This window comes from Gracilinanus agilis, chromosome 4 (assembly GCF_016433145.1).
Source record: "Gracilinanus agilis isolate LMUSP501 chromosome 4, AgileGrace, whole genome shotgun sequence".
NCBI classification, from domain to species: Eukaryota; Metazoa; Chordata; class Mammalia; order Didelphimorphia; family Didelphidae; genus Gracilinanus; species Gracilinanus agilis.
In genome coordinates, this window is record NC_058133.1 from 87,437,558 (window position 1) to 87,460,724 (window position 23,167).

The window sequence follows — 23,167 nt, forward strand, 5'->3', positions numbered from 1 at the left end:
GGGCCTAGCAGTACCAGATATTAAACTATATTATAAAGCAGCAAACATCAAAACAATATGGTACTGGCTAAGAGACAGAAGGGAGGATCAGTGGAATAGACTTGGGGTAAATGACATTAGCAAGACAGTGTATGATAAACCCAAAGATCCCAACTTTTGGGACATGAATCCACTATTTGACAAAAACTGCTGGGAAATTTGGAAAACAATATGGGAGAGATTAGGTTTAGATCAACATTTCACACCCTACACCAAGATAAATTCAGAATGGATGAATGACTTGAATATAAAGAGGGAAACTATAAATAAGTTAAATGAACACAGAATAGTATGCCTGTCAGATCTCTGGGAAAGGAAAGATTTTAAAACCAATCAAGAGTTAGAGAAAATTACAAAATGTAAATTAAATGGTTTTGATTATATTAAACTAAAAAGCTTCTGTACAAACAAAAATAATGTAGTCAAAATCAAAAGGGAAACAACAAATTGGGAAAAAATCTTTATAACAAAAAACTCTGTCAGGGGTCTAATTACTCAAATATACAAGGAGTTAAAGCAATTGTATAAAAATTCAAGCCATTCCCCAATTGATAAATGGGCAAGAGACATGAATAGGCAATTTTCAGGTAAAGAAATGAAAAGTATCAATAAGCACATGAGAAAGTGTTCTAAATCTCTAATAATTAGAGAAATGCAAATCAAAACAACTCTGAGGTACCACCTCACACCTAGCAGACTGGCTAAAATGAAAGAAAGGGAGAGTAATGAATGTTGGAGGGGATGCGGCAAAATTGGGACATTAATGCATTGCTGTTGGAGTTGTGAACGGATCCAACCATTCTGGCTAGCAATTTGAAACTATGCTCAAAGGGCTATAAAAGAATGCCTGCCCTTTGATCTAGCCATACTATTGTTGGGTTTGTACCCCAAAGAGATCATAGATAAACAGACTTGTACAAAAATATTTATAGCTGTGCTTTTTGTGGTGGCAAAAAACTGGAAAAGGAGGGTATGTCCTTCAATTGGGGAATGGCTGAACAAACTGTGGTATATGCTGGTGATGGAATACTATTGTCCTAAAAGGAATAATAAACTGGAGGAGTTCCATGTGAACTGGAGAGACCTCCGGGAACTGATGCAGAGCGAAAGGAGCAGAGCCAGAAGAACTCTGTACACAGAGACTGATATACTGTGGTAAAATCGAATGTAATGGACTTCTGTACTAGCATCAATGCGATGACACAAGATAGCTCTGAGGGATTTATGGTAAAGACGCTACCCACATTCAGAGGAAGGACTACAGGAGAGGAAACATATAAGAAAAACAACTGCTTGATCGCATGGGCTGGGGTGGACATGATTGGGGATGTGGACTAGAAACTACCACACCAATGCAACTATCAACAATTTGGAAATAGGTTTTGATCAAGGACACATGATAAAACCAGTGGAAATGTGCGTCGGCTATGGGGGGGGTGAAGGGGGGTGAAGGGGAAAGTAGGAGCATGAATCATGTAACTATGTTAAAAACGAATATTAATAAATGTTTAAAGGAAACAAAATCAAATTTGCTATATCAGGCACCCTCAGCAATCATGGTCTGGAACTTGTGACTTGGCCTTCATTAGGCTTTTGCCTTGGTTTGAAGCCTGATGACACCCAGGTGACACTCCTTCACCTTTGTATACACCCTAGACACCCTAGGACACATCATCAGGCTTTTGCCCTGTTTTTAGACCTGGCACCTCATTCTTATCCTTTTCATGTAAGTATACATCATCTTTGACATCATCAGGCTTAGAACGCAGGGTTCAGGCTCCCCCTTTTCTCCCTTGTCTATCAAGTGACTTCTACCAATAAAAAATATTTCCTATTTGCCCTAACCAATGAACATTTCTTCACCATGCTTCTATTTTTAGATGGGTATAACTGTTGTCTTGGATTATTTTCATGCTGGTATAAAAGTTGTGATATTCCTAGGGGATAAAAGGTCTCTCACAGTGCTCTGGGTCTTTTGGTCTTTACCAGAATTCCAGCTTTATTGTGAGACCAACCTTCTTATAATAAACCTATATTTCTTTGTGGCTAGGAGCCTCAGTTTCCTTTTATTGTGTTCCTGTGGTTAGAAATTACACAACATAAGTCAAGATAGCCAAGAGTCAAAATGTACAGAATACCTCTATATTACCCTGCTTCATGAGACTGAACCTCACAATTTTTAATTCAAGGCAAATAGAAGAAGTTCAACTAGCATGTAAAGAGATTGTGATCTAGTATCCTTGTGAGCAGAATCCTGGTCATCCTTACTGGCTACCACAGAGACAAATAAGTAGTTTTTCTGAAGCACCTGGCTAATATTTTATTACTTGTATCTGGATCTCTGCAAATCAGCAGTGTTCCACTGTAAAAGACTCATCATAAATCTTTCATTGCCATGTCACCCAAATAGATGATTTTGGGGGTAAGAATTCCAAAGTGTCTCAATGATACTTAAGTCAGGAAAAAGGGCTTGTATAGACCAAGACACTATGAATGAGAAATTTTCATTATAGCAAAAGAAAAACATAACATTGCCAAGAAATGCAAGATGAATCTTTATTTGGGGGCAAAAATAAAACATGATTTCACAGCTCTTTTACCTTTGTTTTGTATATTTTCTAATGAATCATATTCTTATTAGCCAGTATTTTAATTCTCTTACAAATAATTTGTATTAAAATATATGAAATAACAAAAATAAGCACTATTTAGAATAAAAAATAAGTTGATCATTTTGAAAGGAATGTAGAAAAATGGTAAGAATGCATGTTCAAAATCTGTAAGGTATAAACAGGTTTAGGTTATATGGAGTCATTTAAAAGTGTGAAAAAAGCCCCTTAAATTATTCTCTGTTTTGTTTTGCAAGACTGAGAAAATAGACTTTTACTTGACTCTTCAGTGTTTCAGAACAGTTGGTGGCAAAGTCCTAAGGTCTCTATTCTTACACAGTTACTCTTATAACAAGTATTAGAATCCAAGGCTTCTCATTTTCCACCCAGGCTTCTTTCTTCCTAACCTATTCATTCATGCTTTTTGATATACTAGTAAAATCATGCAGAGAACTAAAGGAATCCTGTGGATACTTGAGCATTGAAATATGTATTTTAAACAAAAGTATCTACTTAACTAGAGTGAAAATTCTTTTATTTTTTATTTAATTCAACAAAATTTTTATGCTCCTTATTTCCCACCTGGATGATCTACTTTGAGATTTCTTTGACATGACCTAGGAAGCTAATTAATAGAAAAACTTAATCATTTTGTTGAATCAGCATAGAAGGACATGCATAAGCAACTTTTAGATGAAGAATTCAAAGCTATCAAAAATGTTCTGAATCACTCTTGATTAGAGAAAGTAAATTAAAACAACTCTGATGTATCCCCTCACATCTATCAGATTGGTCAATATGACAGTAAAGGAAAATGATAAATGTCTGAGGGGATATGACAAAATTGGGTCACTAATGCATTGTTGGTGGAGTTGTGAATTGATTCAATAATTCTTGAGGGCAATTTGGAACTATGCCCAAAGGGCTATAAAACATAATATTGCCCTCAAGAATTTTTTAGGTCTGCATCAAGTTCATGCAGATCTTTCTAGCTTTTTCTGAAATCATTATGCTTATCAATTCTTATAGTAAAATAATATTCCATCATCAACATGTACCAGAATTTGTTAAAGCCATTCTCTAATTGATGAATAACCCTTCAATTTCCAATTCCTTGCCACCACAAATTGAGGAGTTATAAATATTTTTGTGCAAGTAGGTCCATTCCCCTTTTTATTATCTCTTTGGGAATGGTATTACATACATAAAACATTGGAAAATGACGGAGTGTCCATCTATTGGGGAATGACTGAACAAATTGTGTTATCTGATGGTGATGGAACATTATTGCGCTGAAAGGAATGATGAACTGGAGGAATTCCATGTGAATTGGTAAGACCTCCAGGAATTGATGCATAGTGAAAGGAGCAGAACCAGGAGAACATTGTACACAGACTGACACATTATGGCACAATCAAATGTAATGGACTTCTCTACTAGCAGTAATGCAATGATCCAAGACAAGCCCAAGAGACTTATGAGAAAGAACACTATTCACATTCAGGGAAAGAGCTGTGGGAGTAGAAACACAGAAGAAAAAACTTATGATTGGTCACATGGTTTGATGTGCATATGATTGGGGATGTTGACTTCAAATGATCACTCTGTTGCAAATATTAATAATACGGAAATAGGTTTTGATCAATGATACATGTTGTCATTCTAGTTTACATGGAATTCTTCCAGTTCATCATTCCTTTCATCACAATAGTATTCCATTGCCAATAGATACCACAATTGTTCAGTCATTCACTAATGAATGGACACACCTTCTTTTTCTAGTTTTTTGTCACTACAAAAAGTGTGGCTATGAATAATTTTGTACACAAGTTTTCCCTTATTATCTCTTTGAGGTACAAACCCAGCAGCGGTATTGCTGGGTCAAAGGACAGGCAGTCTTTTAAACCCTATTGGGCATAGTTCCATATTGTCTTCCATAATGGTTAGATCAATTCACAACTCCACCAGCAATGCATTAGTGTCTCAATTTTGCCACATCCTCTACAATATTCATTATTTTCCTTTACTGTCAATATTGACCAATCTGCTAGGTGTGAGGTGGTACCTTGGACTTGTTTTGATTTGCATTTCTCTAATTATGAGAGATTTAGAACACTTTTTCATGTACTTATTGATAGTTTTTATTTCTTTATCTGAAAACTGTCTATTCATGTCCCTTGTCCATTTATCAATTTGGGAATGGCTTGATTTTTTGGTACAAATGATTTAGTTCCTTATAAATTTGAGAAATTAGACTGGGAGAGTTAAAAGTATTTACAATAATTCCTATGTAATTCATTTGTTTGGTGGCCATGCCATTTTCATTTTAGATTCATTCTTTGTCATACTGTGGCTACGACATCTCCTTAGCTGGAGTATAGAAAGTCAATGGGATAGTATTTTTTTAGGCAACATTATAACTTATGAGAAGTTAAAACTAAAAAAATGTAATTATGACTAATTACCGGAATGAATATAAGTTGTGATTGTTTTTTATTGTGCTCTATTTCCTCTGAGATCTTGACCCATACTTTCTTTAAAATAATTATACATTCCTTTAGTCTTCTATATGGTGTATATTTTATTATTAAGGGCTTATTTTATCCTTTTGAGTAACTCATTAGACTATTGTCTCAAAATTTAACACAAAACTTTTGAAAAATAAGACATGTCCTCACTCTTGAAAAAATTTAAGGTATATTTTTAAGTGCTTATGGAAAACTAAAATGTTACCCCAAAATTATATTGTGTTAACTTTCTCTAATTTTTGTTTTTATTATTTTAGCACTTATTTGTGTATAAAATTGAATTGGTAGGCATAAGGGGCCACACCATATTTTTTTTTCAAAATATCATGTTAACTAGGCTACCAAAGAAAGGACCTAATCTATCCTGACACTGTAAAGAGTAAATACTGTGGCCAATGAGCTTAAAGTTGCATTGAAGTTTTTTTTATTCTTTTATGATTTTCAAAATAACTTTAGCTATAATAATGTTCTAAATGTTATATATTTATATCATGATACCTACTAATAGCCAAAATGTTGAAGATTCAAACATCTGTGTATTTCATAGATATAATATGGAAACTTAATATCAAAGATGAATATTTTTGGAACAACTGCATGTTACTTTTATAGATTTAGATCTAAAAAGGTTCTTAATAGTCAACTAGCAAAACCTCCTTCTATAGTAAAGGAAATTGGAGGATAGAGACTTAAATGTTATTTCCAAAGTGGTATATTTATTTATTAATTATCAGTCAAGAACTGAACTCAAACTATATATTCACGTACTTTATCCTTGTTCCATGCTACCTAAAGAAAACAACAACACCAAAGCAATACACCTTTTCTAATATTCTTTCATAATTCTGGGTTATCCGCCATGAATTCTAAAGCTAGAATGTGTCATTTTGAGTCATTTTTATGTAGTGACACTCCAAGCACCTTAGAGCATTTTTAGCCAGCATTCAAGACAATAAAACAGAGAAGCTTGGAGTGTCCTTATTTCAAACATTCATAACCCTGGGGCACTTTCCACAGTCCCCACTCATTAGGTAATGTGCTTCTATCCTATTACTTCTTACTGTTCCCTTCTGGCCATGAAGAATTTTTACTTTGTGGTAATAAAAGTTATTTAATTAGCTGCTAAGCCAGGAAGAAATCTGTGAATAACTAAATGAGGTGATCTGCAACCATGAGATTTTTTTCTGTCCTGGGATTTTCAGGTGAACAGGATTGCTCTGAGCTTCTGGTTAAAAGGGTAGCTGGTTATTGCACTCCAAATGGAATGACAGCACCAGTTTCTTTTGTGTTTATTCTTTCCTGATCTTAGAATGAGTGAAGGGATCATTTAATTCACTTAGTCAATCAATGAATTAGGGACATCTTTCATAATCACCAAAGAGGTTCAGCCAAAAAAATGGTCTCTACCTGAATCCATAGAGTAGTGACTAACAGAGAGGTAGAACCTTGAAGATAGCAACAGCCTTAGGGATTACAGTCCCCTCATGATCATGATGGAGAAAATCACTGCCTCTCGGCTCTAGAAAGTTCATGACTTTTGGATTCCAGCAGAAGGTACACCAAAAAGGAAATATCCATGGCTTACATGAAGGTGGAGTGAGGACTTCTAAGGACAATAGATGAGATACCTTATTTAGGTGCTTCACCCCCTTTGTACTTTAAAATTCAGCCCACTCTTCTAAGGAGCCATGTGTATTCTGAGGTTGTGGAGAGAAAATATTTTATATAATTTCTATTTTTTTGTAATACATGCTCAGTAAGTATCCCTTTTGAGAAGCTCATAGAGTTCTTCTGGTTAAATGATATTGAGGCACAGTGCATAAAGGCTTTTGTGCAATAGTTTTAAAAACAGCAAACTCTTATGCTCCAGAACCCTGAGAGAAGAATTAATATCGCCACAGCCATCAGTACCCCAGGGAACCCAACCTGGTAGGGCAATAAGATTTGGTGAGTGATACATAAATATAGAGAAATTGTTTTCATGTTCATGATGAATATAGAACAATTGTTAGAAAAACTAAATATGGAACAATCCCTGAATAATCCCTGAATTTAATTAAATTCATTTTATTTAGTTGCTAAAATGTAAACATCTATTTATAATTAGTCATAAAAAGTTGATTGTTTCCATTTAAAAAGTTTTTATTTATTTATTTTTATTTTTTTGTAAGTATTTTAAAGCAAATTTCTTCCTGCGGTGGAGGGGCAGCAAATTACATAACATATTTTGCTAGATTATTCTTTTCAAACGTAATTATTCCATTGGATAGCTAAATAATAATCCTGCCTAGTAACACATAACCAATTTATTTGACAGAACCTCTAATTATAAGCAGTTTATTTACCTCAGCTCTAATAACCTTTATTCTTTGTCATAATTGAATAGAAAAGGGATACTTATATGTTTTTTAATTGGATCATTATGAATGTATATCTAAAATAATTTTCTCAGTTGCTTCTATTTTCTTATGTAATAAAATTCTTGCGTTCTCATAGTGTTAACAGTAACACAATCATCAGAAATTTACAGTTATAACTTGATGTGGAAAAATTCAGTGAAGAGTTTGGATATCAAAATATCTTACAGTAAGAAACATAAACCTTTCCTTTCAAATAGAATTGCTCATTATCTTGTTATTTAATTTCCAGAGTATTATTTTTTACTATCTGTGAAATGGGCTTGCATGTAAAAGCACTAATACTTTACAGTTGTTAATCACTACATGATCTTCATATTCCCATTACTATCATTCATAAACTCTGAAAAGGATTAGATCACCTTTTTGCCTTAAGGTGTCAATATGAATGAAACTGCCAAATGAAAAACCTCTACTAAAAGTTGTAACCAGTTTTAACAATTTTGGCATTCTTCAGAGGCAAATATGGATTCATACTTAAGCACTAGAATCCAAAAGATGTGACTATGGATTAAAACATTTTACATTGAATAAGCATAAGTACCCTCAATATTCTTCCAAATGCCATATATCATTAAGAGGAAAATGATAGTGAAGCCAATTTTTTGGAGAATTCAGTTTAAAAAATGTATGTTCCCCAGGATTACCTGGCTAAATGTTAAAAAAAGAAATGTTTTAAAATTAAAATGTCTCTTTAAAAATTAAATTTTCTAAATTATTATTTATTAGTTCACAAAAGGTGACCACTGATTATTCATTGCTCCCCTTATTATTACTCCTATAGACAGAAAGGACACATATTACTTAGAGAAAAAAATTATGGAGGAAATAAAGGGAAGAATGGAATGCTCCAATCTGCAGTCAGTTCCTTCTTTGGAAGTGGATAGCCTTTTTCTTCACTGAGTCCCTCAGAGTTGTCCTGGCTATTATGGCAAGAGAATGAATCTCCTAGTAGCCAAACTTGCTATTCATGAAACTCTTGAAAATTCCTACATTAAGTATCAGATATCAAGAAAAACTAGTCACCCAGATCATCCTTGAAGTCATTTCATGTTGACAGAAAATGCCAAAGCATGAACTCCACTAATACAATTTTGGGGAACAGCTCATCACTGGATCCCTTGAAGTGTTGAGGAAGGATGTTTTTAGAACTCTAAGGGAGGAAGTAGTTAACTGATCTGATAAAGGTCTAATTTCTCAAACATATGAAGAACAAAACCAAATTTATAAGAATCTAAGTCTTTCTACAAATGATAAATGATCAAAGGACATTAATAGGCAGTCTGCAGATGAAGAAATCAAAGCTATCAATAATCATATGAAAAACGTTTTAAATCCCTCCTAATTAGAGAAATGCAAATTAAAGTAACTTTGAGGCACACTTTATACCGCATTGGCCAATATGACAGTAAAGGAAAATAATAAATGTTGGAGGGAATGTTGCAAATTTGCCTAATGCATTGGTAGTGGAATTCAGAATTGATTCAACCCTTCTGGAGGGAAATTTGGAATTGTACCCAAAGGGCTATAACAGAGTGCATATCATTTGATCCAGCAATATCATTACTAGATCTGTATCCTAAAGACATTTTTTTTTAAAAAGGGAAAGGGCTTATTTGAACAAAAATATTGATAGCTACTCTTTTTGTGGTGGCAAAGAATTGGAAACTAAAGGGATGTCCCTCAATTAGGGAATGGCTGAACAAAGCCTAATATATGATAGTGATGGCATACTATTGTGCTCTAAGTAATGAGGAACAAGATGATTTCAGAAAGAATTGGAAAGACCTATGTGAACCGATGCAAAGCAAAATAAGCAGAATAAGGAGATCATTATACATAGTAACTACAAAATTGTGGAATGGTCAAATGTGATAACCTTTGCCACAAACAGCAATGCAATGATCCAGGACAATTCTGAGGGACTTAAGAAAAAGAATGCTATCTACCTCCAGAAAAAGAACTATTGGAGTAGAAATGCAAGTAAAAACATATGATTCATCACTTGTTTAATTGGATATATGATTTGAAGTTCTGGTTTTTATAAGATTATTCACTTATAAAAATGAATAATATGGAAATATTTTTGTGTAATTTTATTTACATATATACGTGTATATATATATATATACACACACACACACACACACATATATATATATCCTAGACTAAATTGCTCGTCAAATCTAGGACTGGGAGAGGGAAGAAGGGAAGGAGACAATACTGGAGGGCAGGAGAAATTGGTGGGAAAGGAGCACTGAGGAGGGCTCAGTGGGGGAGCTGCGAAGTTTAGCTCCACAGGGGTTCTGGAGGGAAGGAGGTGAAAGGAGGGTGAAAGAGAAAAATCAGCTGGAGTGCAAAGGAGCCCTGGTGGATCTCTGCGGGGGATCCTAAGAGGAGCTGGTAGAGAAAAGAAAAACTCAGCTTCACAGGGGGTACAGAGGGAAGGAGGAGGTAGAGGAAAAGATGGAGAGAGAAGAAAGGAGAATGGGAAGGATGAGGGGGACAAGGGATCAAAAGGCTGTAGATGGAGTGGAAACCCAGTAGTGGCTTCCAACCTTTTGAGTAGGTGGGAAGCCCAGGAAACTCCAGGGAGGAGGGGATTTCCTTCTTACCTGTAGGTTAGGTACTGGAGTCCCTTCATAGGTGCCAAATGTAGATTTTAAAATTAATATCCAGTACTCTAAGTATTATGTTTAATAAGATTTATTAAAATTAAACTTGAAGAAAAAGGAAAACTGAAAGGTCTATAGGGAGCTCACCCAAACCACCTGTGTGGAAGAGAGCAAGGAGGAGGAGACCCTGAAACTATATACAAACAATGTATTGATGCATGTACATGAAAGGGAAAAGGAATTTTGGGAGCTGGAGTCCAAGAGTTCAAGATTCTAATTAATACATTTGGGATGTGCTAAATTGAACTATGAGGCGGCGTTGAATGCATTTATTTTGAATATACACTCTTATGCCGAAGGGGACTGCCCTCTAATTGGCTTTTTGTCAATGCACCTAACATTGGTTTTGTTCTTTTTCTCTTTTATTTCCCTCTTATCCCCATATTATTGTAATTTCCCTTTAAAAAACTGTGATATTGAATATACTTTTAGTTGAAAATCTTTAAAGTTATGAACTTATTATGTTTCCATGATCTCTTTGGAGAGACTGGTTTCCCAAAGGATCACAGGGGGGAATGTATTGATTGGAATCTTGAAGCCTTGGATTCCATCTCCCAAAATTCCTATTCCCTTTCGTGTATATGCATCATTACATTGTTTGTATATGGTTTTGTGGTCTCATCCAATACTCAGAGTTTTGGATATTAATTTTAAAATCTACAAAATGAATAATATAACTTTGTAAAACTTATGTGGAAATTTTTTATTAAAATAAAATAAAGATTTTGTTGTAAAAAAAAAGTTAACTGCCCTCTTAGACCCAAACTGCCTGAAGTAGTGAAGAGAGATGGGGTGTTACACTTTGATCCCATGAAATCTGTCAGCTAAGCTTTTAGATATACCTGTAAACAAGAATTTCCTAATTCTACACAAAAATTTCATGATTCCTTTCCCAGTTGAACTTCTGACAAATTCATAAGGCAGCATAATCTCTTTCAAAACTATGACTCTTTTCTAGCTAATTAGAGATTTATTTTTGAAAAGAATATGTAGATATATATTTAAACAAGCATTGATATAGATATGTATATAGACATATAATTATATATACACATTCATGTTATTAAATATTACATATGAATCAAAATAAACAGTTATACATTATATATAGGATATATATGCCATATATATACTTTACACGTAAAATTATGCACATATAGATACTTATTATAGGTGTATGTGAATAAACAAACACCTGCATATGCACATGTGCACATTATGTATGTATATATACAAGATCATAGATATACATTTATGTAATGCATTTAATATTATATATTCATATATTAAATAATATACATAACTCATACAATATAAACATGCATACAAATACATATGTAAAATATATATGGATATATAATCATATACATCTTATATACATGGTATATACACAGACATTTTATTCCTACTAAATATCTTAGTTTGTTTTCTGATTTCCCCCTTTTCCCAAGGCTATTTCATCTAATTTAAAAGACAATGAGTACCAGATTTCACATTATACTATAAAACAGTAATTTTCAGAACTATCTCATATTGGCCAAGGAATGGAAATGTAGATCAGTGTAATGTAATAGACATATACCAGCCATAAAAAAGATTATAGTGACCTTATGTTTGACAAAGGAAAAGTTCCAAGTTTTAGGAATGAGAATTCACTATTTGTTAAAAATGATAGGGAAAACTAGAAGGCAGTTTCACAGAAATAGATTAACATCTTACATGACCTAGGTATAAAAGGAGATATTACAAACAAACTAGAAGAACAGGGAAAATATTACCTACTAGATTTATAACTAGGGCAACAATTTATAAATGAATAAGAGACAAAATACATTGTGAGATATAAAATGGATAATTTTGAATGCATTAAACTGAAGAGTTTCATACAAATAAAACTAATGTAGCCAAGATTAGAAGGACTATCAAATTTCTCAAATCTCAAATAGTAATCTATTTCTCAAATAGAGGGCTCATATCTAAAACAGATAGAGAACTTCGTCAAATATATGACTATGAGCCATTCCTCTAATTATAAATGATAAAAGTATATGAAATGAACAGATAACTTTGCCGTGAAGAAATGAGAGCTATAAAACTGTATGGAAAATCCACCACCATAGAAGGAACAGAAAGAGTTTCAATGTAGATTGAAATATACTATTATTTACTTTATTTCCTCCATGAACTTTTTCTCTAGGGTAAGCAATATGTCTCATTTCTCATCATAAAAAATAGGAAAATATGTCTTATATGATAATATATGTACAACCTATATTCTATTGCTTGCCTTCTTTGAGAAGTGGGGGAGGCTCAGGAGGGAGAGCAAAAAAAGAATGAAAAATAGATTTTTAAACATTGCTAATGTTGGAATTTGTTTCTCTTGGTTAAGGATGGTTAATATTGCATATCTATAACAAATAATATGCATTATTATGCTACACATATTGCTATATATAAAAAATAAAAATACATATCCATACTTAAAAAAAAAGGAATCATAGAATAAGATGTGAAGGTCTTCATAGGCTATCTAAGCCTACCCTATCAATAGATACAAGTGAGAACAAGACCCTCAACAATTAGATTCCTTGCTCAAAGTCACCTGGCTAAGATGAGTGAGAAGCAGGATATAAATCTAAATTGTAAATTCTGTAAGGGCAGGGACTTTCTGTTATTACTATTATTGTTGTTGTTGTTATTGCTGCTGTTATTGGTAGTGTCAGAGATGATGGTGGTTAGTGTTGATTTTTGGTTGTTATTGTTGATGATGATGATAATGATGTTTTGGGTTCCTTTGTATCCTCAATTGCATAGTGCCTGGCACATAGTAGGAACTTCAGAAATGCTCATTAACTTTCCCTCTAAACTCAGTGTTCTACTCACTCTACAATGTAGCAATTCTGACTATACATAAAATCAAAATGAACCTAGTAATCATCTTGTTTTCTTTTCAGTTCTTTAGCCAATTAAAATAACACATATTCTCTGGTAAAATATTGAGATCTCCCAGCAATGTGGAAATAACAATTAATGACATAGATGTAGGACAAATAAAAGAGGATATGAATGTACAATCAACCCATTTAGAAACCTTCATCAGTATTTGTCTATCATAAATATAGACATTTTGTTCAATCTTCCATTTTATTATGATTGAAATGAGCACTTAAAATGTATTCCTGGAATAAATTACAACATTAAATGCAAAAGTTTTTAAAACCACACTCTGTGCATATATATTTATACACATTATATATACATGTATATACATACTTACATTTATATAGCTACATATATGCATTATATATATATATATAAATGGAATTGAAAATATAGTGTTTTCTGTACATTTTTTCCTTCTCAAAATAACAAATCAATTGAGGAGGAATGGGAAGCTCCCAAGAATAAAATATTTAAGACCCAGAGAGAAATAAATTCAATGAGAAAAAAAAGAAAAATTATCAAAAAAGGGGAGGGAACTGATATATGAGTGCAGAGGGAACTAACTCAGGAACCAACTTGGATTTTTAAAAGATTTGTACAAAAGATAGAAGCAAGAGCAAGTAACAGATGATGGATTTTTTTAAATGGCAAAGCCTAATAAGAATATTTTTAGAAGTGTCGAACTCAGGATAAATTAAATCTGTTAAGGAAATATAAGCTATTGGAAGGAGTTAGTTTTGCTTTTAATTGAATTGGGAAAAAAAGAGGAGGGTGAAGGAATACTCATATTACATGTTTAGTGAGGATGGGACAATGTTTTTTTTTGTATTTTGTGTCAGCTGTATCTACAAGAAAAAATATTTTGCACTTGAGAAGAAGCAAAAAAGAGTGATAAGAAGTTGATTTCTAAAATAAATAGTATGGCGTTGTCCAATTATTTTTCCAAGCACCAGGTCCAGATAAACTAGGAAAAATAAATTACTAAGTAATTGTAAGGGACTCTTGAAAGACAATGGAGGGGGCAGCTGGGTGGCTCAGTGGATTGAGAGCCAGACCTAGAGATGAGAGGTCCTAGTTTCAAATCTGGCCTCAGACACTTCCTAGCTGTGTGACCCCCATTGCCTAGCCCTTACCACTCTTCTGCCTTGGAGCCAATATACAATATTGACTCCAAGATGGAAGGTAAGGGTTTTTATTTAAAAAAAAAAGACAATGGAGAATAAAAGACAAACTATAAGATGTGGGAAGAATAAATGCAATCCTCATTTTCAAAAAGTGTAGCAAACATGGTTTCAAAATCAAATTAATAAATTATGCATCAGGCACATTGCTAAATGCTAGATATTCAAATAAAGGCAAAAGATGGAATCCTTCATTAATGATCTCATAATCTAATGTAGGAGACAATAAAGACATATTTACAAATAAGCTATATATACGATGAATTAAAAATAATTAACTGAGGGAAGGCACTGAAATTAAGGGGGATTAGTAAAGGCTTCCAGGAAAAGGTGAGATTTTAATTGGGACTTAAATCCAGCATAGCCAAAAGATAGAGATGAAGGAGAACACTCTAGTCATGAAGGACGGCAGCACTCAGAATGAGGAGTGAAATATATGAAGAATAGCAAGGAAGCCAGTCTTTCTAAATCTCAGAGTAAGTGAGTGGTAAGGTGTAAGAAGAGTAAAAAAGGCAGAAAAGGGGAAGGTGATGAAGGCTTTGAAAGAAAAACAGAGAATTTTGTATTTGAACATGAAGGGAAAGGGATTCATTATAATATATTGTGTAACATGACATGATCAAAATCTATAAGGATAACACTTAAGTATTTGAATGTGCGATGACCTGGGAAAAAGGGAGATATTTGCAGGCAGGAAGAGCAACCACCATGCTTTTGAAAAAGTCCAGGTTTAAGGTGATAAGGGTCTGTGCCAAAATGAAGTTATGAGAGTATAGAAGAGGGCATACATGAGATATGTTAGAAAGTAAAATCAACAGATTTCAGAAATATATTGGATATGTGGGTTGAGAGAGAACTTCCTTTTTATTTTAAATAATAAAAATGGAAGGAAGGAAGAAAGGAAGAAAGGAGAGAGGGAGGGAGGAAGGAAATTAATATGCATAGTCAAGAACAACAAACTCTCATGTCAGCCACATTCAAAAATATGTCTTCTCCATCATGAGAAAATCACCACTCACTTAGGAGGTGATTTAATTTTCTTTGTACATATGTTTTTCACTGAAATGGATATAAGATTCTTGAGAAAAGAGATTGTTGTTTCTGTTTTTGTTTTTATATTCCTAGTATACAGTGTCATATAGTTTTTACTTAATAAATGATTATTTAAATTGATCAGGTTAAATTGAAATAAAGATTACAGGGGAGCATGGATGGATATGACATTTTTTCTAAAGATCTGAAGGTTATTATTATCTGAAGTGACTAAGTAAAATGCATGGAACTTGCACAGACAAAGATTTCAGCTTGATATGAGGAAACTTCCTATCCAAAAAATTGGAAGGAGATGGGTGTCACTTCACTATCAAGCTTCAAATAAAGTGTGGATGAAAGTTTGATAGATTCTCAAATAGCTTGTAGAAGAGATCATCTTTTAGTTGTAACTGGAATACATTGCCTCGAAAAATTCCCAGTTCTAAAGTTCTGAGTCTGGGAAGGCAGATTCATTCATTTTGCATTTAGCGAAAAAGGAAAGGGAAATTCCCTCTCTGTGGAGGTTTTGGGAATTGTATTTATAGTATGCCTTTCATTAAAAATATTGTACACAGTGTATAGCAATTTTCAATATAACACAGTAAGCAAAAGACCTCATGCTGATACAATAGCACCCATGGAAATTGAATATGTGAATTAAAGATGATTCAAGGCCTTAAAACCTTAAGCTTATTTCTTATTTAACAAACAAAGTAATGCTAGGTCAAACACTGAATTTAGATTCTGCTTTATTGGAGTCCATTTTATCACCACCTGGGAGAATCTACTCTCCTAAAATATAGTTTTTCTATAGTTGCTTCTAAAATATAGGACTCAGTTTATTTGGAGAGCATGTTCTAACATTTCTAGTCTCTACTCCATTCTCTTCTATTTGACAAAACCTCAATTGTATTAAATATCACTTACTCATATGGATAAGGACAATATAGTAATCTCAAAGGTTCTGAAGTCTCATTGCTCTTTGTAGTTTGAGCAGATCAAATTGCATGATGTCTGGTTTCCAAAGCGAGTTGCTGAGTAATGAACAATTCTATATACAATCAAGGATATGAATAAGTCACAGAGATAATCAGTTCCCACATTCTAGGTTTTAAGGTGTAATTTTCACATTGTAGTGAAGATTAATTCATGCCTTTTTTAAAATTCCTTTGAAAATGAAAGCACCATGCAATTACAAATCTTAGCATCTCATTTAATGCAATAAAGCAAGATTAAGCTTCAATTACAATAATACATGATCTATTTCCTTATACACTAAATATATTTCATTATTCAAACACTTTTTATTAAAACAAATAGCAATTTTTTTCTGGTGGATTTACATCTCTGAATAAGAACTATTCATCTTAGATGAATGACATTTTAAAGATGATTGCTCTTGAATACCAGTCCAATTCATTGCCCAATATTAACCAAACAGTTGACATAAATTAGCTTTTTTGAAAGGAGTATTTATGAGGAAGAGGGAAGGAAGGAAGGAAGGAAGGAAGGAAAGAAGGAAGGAAGAAAGGAAAGAAGGAATGAAAGAAGGAATAGAGGGAGGAAGGGAGGAAATGAAGAAGGGAGGGAGGAAGAGAGGAAGAGAGGAAGGGAGGAAGGGAAGAAAGGAAGGTGGAAGAGAGGAAGGGAGGAAGGAAGGAAGGGAGGGAGGGAGGAAGGAAGGAAGGAACAAAAGAAAGAAGAAAGGAAGGAAGGAAGGAAGGAAAGAAGAGAAGAAGGAATCACATTTTTTCTCAGCCATGGTATTATTCAAAAGCAAGCAAACAGACCCTAAATTCAAATATTCAAGGATGTATGAGTTTCTAAGGAGGACTAGTTCATCTACTTGGAGCGCTTGCTGAGACTTTTGCAGTGGTGCTCCACCTTTGGTGTCCACCTGACACTTAATTCTCACCTGTGGCTCCAAGCAGCTGAATCATATACAGCTGCCATACCCTAGTAAAAGTATCTTGACAGATGGAATAAATTAGGCTGAGAGTAACTGACAGACCTCAAACTCAAAGATGGGGTAGGGAGTTGAATACCCCAAGAGTGTAATGAGTGAATGAGAACAATTTGTTCCAATGGCTAAGAAGGTAGATGGAGCAGGAACTGTGAAGTGCTTAGAGCTTGTTAGACATTAAAGACACCAAGATTATCCACTGCCTCCTGGGCCATTATCAGTCATCCCAATTTTTGCCTTGTCATTTGACTTTGATGACACTGGAAAAGAGAGGGAGGCTGATTACTTTTTCCAACTCACTTACATCCAATTAATGCACAAGTCAAAATATCCCATGATGTTGTTAGTCCTGTTGAAAATGAAGGACAAATGCCCATAAGAAAATTTACTTTCCAATGAGGTAAGATAAAACACAAAAAAATGCTGAAAAATAGGGCAATAGGATGATTTTGAAGTCTAGAAAGTGAAAAGAAGAACCAGGAAACTAATATGTAAAATGATTCACAGTTAAAAATATCAACCTTCCACTGCTTCTCCCTGCCAGGACCTACTTGTACAAAAATATTTAACTAGTTCTTTTTGTGGTAGCAAAGAACTGGAAACTGAAGGCATGTCCATCATTTGGGGGAATGAATGAACAGGTTGTGGTGAATGTTTGTAATAGAATATTATTGTACCTTAAGAAATGACAAACAAGATGGTCACAAGAAAATCTGGAAAGGCATATGATGTGATGCAAAGTGAAGTGAGCAGAGCTAGTAGAATGTTGAACACACGGCAACAGCAATAAATATGGTGATCAACTGTAAATGACAACTATTATCAGCAATGCAAGGATCCAGAACAACTCCAAGGGGACACACTGCTAGAAAAAGAACTGACAGAGTTTGAATGCAGATGGAAGCATGCCATTCTTCACTCTATTTAATAAGATATGCAACCTATATATTATTGCATGCACTCTTGAGGAAGGGGGAGGAGTCGGAGGAAGGGAGAGAACATGGATAACAAAAAGCCAGAAAATGGTTATTGAAAATTGTACCAAGTTGCAATCTGGAAAAAAAGTTAATAAAAAAAGGAGTACCCCATGTCCCACCAAACAAACCAGAGCCATTCTTTTCCTTTGCACAGTTATTAGGGAAAGTAGTGGGAAAAGTTAGAACATGTGGCAAAAGCACAAATTCACTAAAAGGTCTTTTTGTGATTACTTGGAGTCTTTTTCTCCTTGCATGAAACTACATTTACGTATAACTATCTAATGACCTTCAAAGGTCAGTGTTTTTGGAAAAGAATCAAAACTTCTTATCAAAGTACATATTCTATTGTTGGTATATCTTTTGTCTTTCCTCCTACTGGTCCAGTATGTCTAATGATATCCTGAATCTATCAATAGTCATAAGAAAAGGTGTTTTAATCAACTATTGATTAGAAATATATAAATTAAAACAACTCTGAGGTAATGCTTCATATCTAGATATTGGCTAAAATGACAGGAAAGATAAATGACAATTGCTGGAGGAGATGTAATAGGTATACTAATGCAGTATTGGTAGAGTTGTAAACTCCTCTTATCTATTCTGGAGAATAATTTGGGGCTTTTGCCCAAAGGGCTATAGAATTCTGCATACCCTTTGAACCAGAAATAGTACTACTAAGTCTATATGTCAAAAAAATTCAAAGGGGTGTGCCAAGCTCTTCAAGCTCCTGAGTCTTTGGAGCCGCTGGACTCAGCTTTTCTCTGTAATGGACTTCTTAGCTGCAACCACTCAAGATGCCTAAGGAAGTACAGCATGGAGAGGAGGAGGTGGAGAGCTTTGCTTTCTAGTCAGAGATCACCCAGCATATGTCCTTGATTATCAACACTTTTTATTCCAATAAGGAAATCTTCTTTCATGAGATCATATCCAATGCCTCTGATGCTTTGGACAAGATCTGCTATGAGAGTCTTACAGAGCCTTCCAAATTGGACAGTGGAAAAGAGCTGAATGATTGACATCATCCCTAATTCTCAGGAGAGGACCCTGACTTTGGTGGATACTGGCATTGGCATGACAAAAGCTAATTTGATTAATAACTTGGGGATCATTGCCAAATCTGGTACCAAGGCTTTTATGGAGGCTTTGCAGGCTGGAGCAGACATCTCTATGATTGGTCAGTTTGGTGTGGGTCTCTAAGTCTGCTTACCTAGTAGCAGAGAAGGTCGTTGTGATCACTCTAAGCACAATGATGATGAACATGCCTGGGAGTCACTTTGTGCTGACCATGGTGAGCCTATTGGCAGGGGTACCAAAGTGATCTTACATCTGAAAGACCTAACAGAGTATCTGGAAGAGAGGTGGGTCAAAGAGGTTGTTAATAAGCATTCACAGTTCATTGGCTATCCCATCACACTTTATTTGGAGAAGGAAGGAGAGAAGGAAATTGGTGACAATGATGAGATGGAGGATGACAAAAAGAAAGAAGAAGAAAAGCCAGCTAAAGTTGAAGAGAAACCCAAGACTGAAGATGTGGGATCTGATGAAGAAGATGAAGACAAGGATAAGAAGAAGAAAACAAAGAATATCAAGGAGAAATACATTGATCAGGAAGAGCTGAACAAGACCAAACCCATCTGGACATGGAACCCTGGTATCAGCCAAGAGGAGTATGGTAAGCTTTATGAGTCTCACCAATGATTGGGAAGATCACTTGGCAGTAAAGCACTTCTCTGTGAAAGGTCAGCTGGAATTCAGAGCTCTGCTCTTCATCCCCTGCTGTGTCCCCTTTGACCTCTTTGAAAACAAAAAGAATGCCATTCAATTGTATTTGCACTATGTCTTTATCATGGATAGTTGTAATGGGCTTATTCCCAAGTATCTTAATTTTATCTGAGGTGTGGTAGACTTTGAGGATCTGCCCCTCAGCATTCAAGAAAGATGCTGCAGTAGAGCAAAATCCTGATGGTCATCCATAAGAATATTTTGAAGAAGTGCCTAGAGCTCTTCTCTGAACTGGCAAAAGATAAAGAGAATTACAAAAAATTCTAAGAGGCGTTCTCAAAAAACCTCAATTTGAATCCATGAGGACTCTACCAAAAGGCACCATTTATCTGAACTGTTGTGTTATCACACATCTCAGTCAGGGGATGAGATGACTTCTTTGTCTGGATATGTGTCCAGAATGAAGGAATCTCAGAAATGCATCTATTATATCACTGGTGAGAGCAAGGAAAAGGTGGCCAACTCTGCCTTTGTTGAACAGGTATGGAAATGCAGTTTTGAAGTTCTATACATGACAGAGCCCATTGATGAGTAGTGTGTATAGCAGCTAAAGGGATTCGATGGGAAGACCCTTGTCTTTTGTTACTAAAGAAGGGTTAGAACTTCCAGAGGGTAAAGAAGAGAAGAAAAAAATGGAGGAAAGCAAGGCAAAATTTGAGAACTTATGCAAGCTAATGAAGGAAATTCTGGATAAGAAACTTGAAAAAGTGACAATCTCCAAGCAGCTGGGCAGCCCACATGGGACACATCATGAAGAAACAGGCAATGAGAGACAACTCCACAATGGGTTACATGATGGCCAAGAAGCACTTGGAGATAAACCCAAATCACCTCATTGTGGAGACTGTCAGGCAGAAGGCTGAGGCTGACAAGAATGACAAGGCTTAGAAAGACCTGGTTGTGCTGCTTTTTGAGACAGCTCTGCTGTCTTTAGGTTTCTCCCTTAAAGATTCCCAGACTCTCTCAAACTGAATTTACCGCATGATTAAGCTAGGTCTCAGCACTGATGAGGATAAGGTGACAGCAAAGAGCCCAGTGCTGCTGTTCCTGATGAGATGCCCCCACTCAAAGGTGATGAAGATGCATCCCACGTGGAGGAAGTGGATTAAAGAAACCTCTGCATCAGACCCCACCTTTTGTATTGTTTCCCAGGTTTCCCACTAGGCAAGCCCTGTCCTGCCTGGCTCCATCTGCCAATGTCTAATTTTTTTTTCCTTCTGTTTTTCAGTGTATTAGGGCATGTGGGGAGTAGGATGTTGTGTATTGTGGGCTGTTTATGTTTATTTTGTTCTGAAATTAAAGTATGCAGAATAAAGAGAATGTCATTTATACACAGAAAAAAAAGCAAAGGAAAAAGAAAAAACCTGTATGAACAAAAATATTAATAGAAGCTCTTTTTGTGATGGCAAAGAATTAGAAATTGAAGACATACCCATCTACTGGGGAATCACTAAACAAGTTATGGTATTTAATCATGAAGGAAGAGTATTGTGCTATAAGAAATAATGAACAGAATGGTTTCAGAGAAACTTGGAAAGACATAAAAACTGATGCAAATTGAAATGAGTAGAGCCAAGACAACATATACACAATAATAGCAATATTCTAATTGATGGTCAACTGTGAAAGACTTAGCTTCTCTGACCAATGCGATGACTCAAGACAAAAAGAACTAACTATAAGCAGAGAGAGAACTATTGAATTCTGAGTACAAACTGAAGTATGAAATTTTCACTTAATTTTTCTTGGATTTTTTTGCAACATGGCAAATATAGAATTATGTATTTAAGGCTTAATTTGTATAATTGATATATTGCTTATATTCTCAATGGGTAGGGGAAAGACTGAATGGAGAGAGATAATTTGGAACTCAAAGTTTTTTTAAAAAGGAATGTTAAAGTAAATAAAATATAATTTTTTAAATGTTATAGTGAATGAGGGGGAAAAGGGAAGATGAGAGGGAAGACAACACTTTCAGCTCATTTGCTTTACTGACACTTGGTACATGTCCCCTCTCATGGGCCTGGAAGCCCCCAAAGCTTTACTGTTGCAATGAGGGGGTATATGAGCCTGGTTTGTTATATTAATACAAAACCACACAAGGCTTAAATTATTCCCTTTAACCAAACACAAAACATTTCCTCAATGACCTCATCTGTTTTTAACCAGTGATTAAGCATGTATTCTAATTTAATTTATACTTTTGATTGATTAAATCAGTTGAATAGATAGAGTAGTTTTCAGTATAAAAGGTACTATTTATTTTTTAAGGGCCTGTTTTAAGTAATAATGCATAATGACATAGGTCTCCATTCCATTCATATATCAGAAGGACCTTGCTTTGTAAAGAAGGAAGCTTAGCTGCCCTTTTCCCCTATCAGCCTAATTCTAAGAATTTTACAACTGTGAATTAGTCAATATTTATTAAGCTCTCAGTTTGGGTTGTATATTGCATAAAATATAAAAAAAGCATTTATTGATTTGAGAATTATACCCTACTTATTTTTGAAAGCTTTCTTATGTTTTATAGGTCAAAACAGTGCAAAAAAATAGACATTCAGCAACAATAGCAAAATAATAGAAACTATCTAATGGAAGCAAAGGGACATGAAGCTACATAGCACCAGAAATGAATGGTTTATTACCAACAAAAAACTAAATTTAACTCTATTTTCTGAATTGAGTAGAATAGAGAAATATATTGGGTTGCATAGTTTTAGGTTTCTGATGAGGGACAAAATAGGGACATACCTTCACCTTCAGGGAAAACATTTTCCCCAGAAGTAAACATGGAAGAATTTGTCACTTGAGTTCTTGAATAAAAAAAAATTGTTGAATAATATTTTAAAGGATTTTCTTACTAAATGGAAATTGTTTGAGGAAATGAAACTACTGTCGATCCTCTGAGATAGAGACCATGCCATTAAATTATAATCTGATGCAGATCTTTTTGTAAGGAATAAAGATAATGAGACACAGGGACTTTATGTTCTGATCCTCCATTTTTTTAAAAAAAAGAGG

General features: G+C 34.6%; 1 pseudogene; it reads left to right on the forward strand.

Moving 5' to 3' along the window:
• The first annotated feature begins 19,158 nt into the window (after positions 1 to 19,158).
• Positions 19,159 to 21,255, forward strand: LOC123244131 (annotated as a pseudogene).
• Positions 21,256 to 23,167: the final 1,912 nt, after the last annotated feature.